The sequence below is a fragment of the Pundamilia nyererei genome, unplaced genomic scaffold (genome assembly GCF_000239375.1).
Source record: "Pundamilia nyererei isolate P.nyererei 1_Seehausen unplaced genomic scaffold, PunNye1.0 scaffold00065, whole genome shotgun sequence".
NCBI classification, from domain to species: Eukaryota; Metazoa; Chordata; class Actinopteri; order Cichliformes; family Cichlidae; genus Pundamilia; species Pundamilia nyererei.
In genome coordinates, this window is record NW_005187466.1 from 2,621,090 (window position 1) to 2,622,120 (window position 1,031).

The following is a 1,031-nucleotide window of genomic DNA, read 5'->3' on the forward strand; positions in this document are numbered from 1 at the left end:
GACCATCGGCCAGGGCCCTTGGGCAGCTGCTAAGGAGGTGTTCTAGGGTCCCTCTTCCAGAGCACAGGGGACAGGCAGGTGTCTCGCTCTTTCCCCACAGATGGAGGTTAGGGTTAGGGCTTAGGAAAAAAACAAACAAACAAATAAAACACAAGTTAGAAAGCAGGCAACATCCAAAGAAAAACTTTGAAAGACCATCAGAAAACATGGAGAGCTAATAAATAAACTTGCAAGAAATTCTGGCTCTTTGGATGCAAGATATAACGAAAATAAAGGCAACTCAAGATTTTGCACAGCATTCTACATGAAGTTTAATGAATTTTATTTAGGTTCAACTGAAAAGAATGATTGAATTATTGTCATGCAGTCCATACATGCACATCAGATGCATATTTAGTGAAACATGTTCAAAGTCAGCATTTGTCTTTCATCTGATTTTCTCTGTACCAGCCAAACCTGAGCTTTTGAAAAAGATGAGTAAGACAACCCAATAGACAAAAAAGGGGAGTGCAAAACCCCCATCTTGGTTGGCATTTGCAGCAATCTTTGTACTATGAAGCAGATCTTGTGCAAATTTGCCAGATGTCTGTGTCCAAGCACAGCACCTGGTGCATTCTGTCTGAGCAGGACTCATGTTCAAAATGTTGTTGGACTGTCTCTTCTTCATCTGCATAGCTCCATATAAATGAGAGCTCTGTTGTAAAGCAACTGCAGCTAATTTAATGACATGAATCATGTATGGAACTATACCACATTATATTTTGGGCTTTTATTTTGTTTTTCATATATTTGTTACTATTTGAGCCATCATCATGCCCTCTTTCCTGTTACTTGTTGTTATTGCAGACTTCCTCTCCATTTCTACTGGTGCCTACTGCCTATTTATAGCAAATTGCATTAAAGTAATTCAGAAATGTCTGTGCTAACTTTAGACACTGGCTGATACATAAATTCTGCGATATGGATTTTTCCTCATGTCTGCAGTGCAGAGCGTTGTTTGTTCTCATTTTGAGTAAAATAAAACCTGTTTT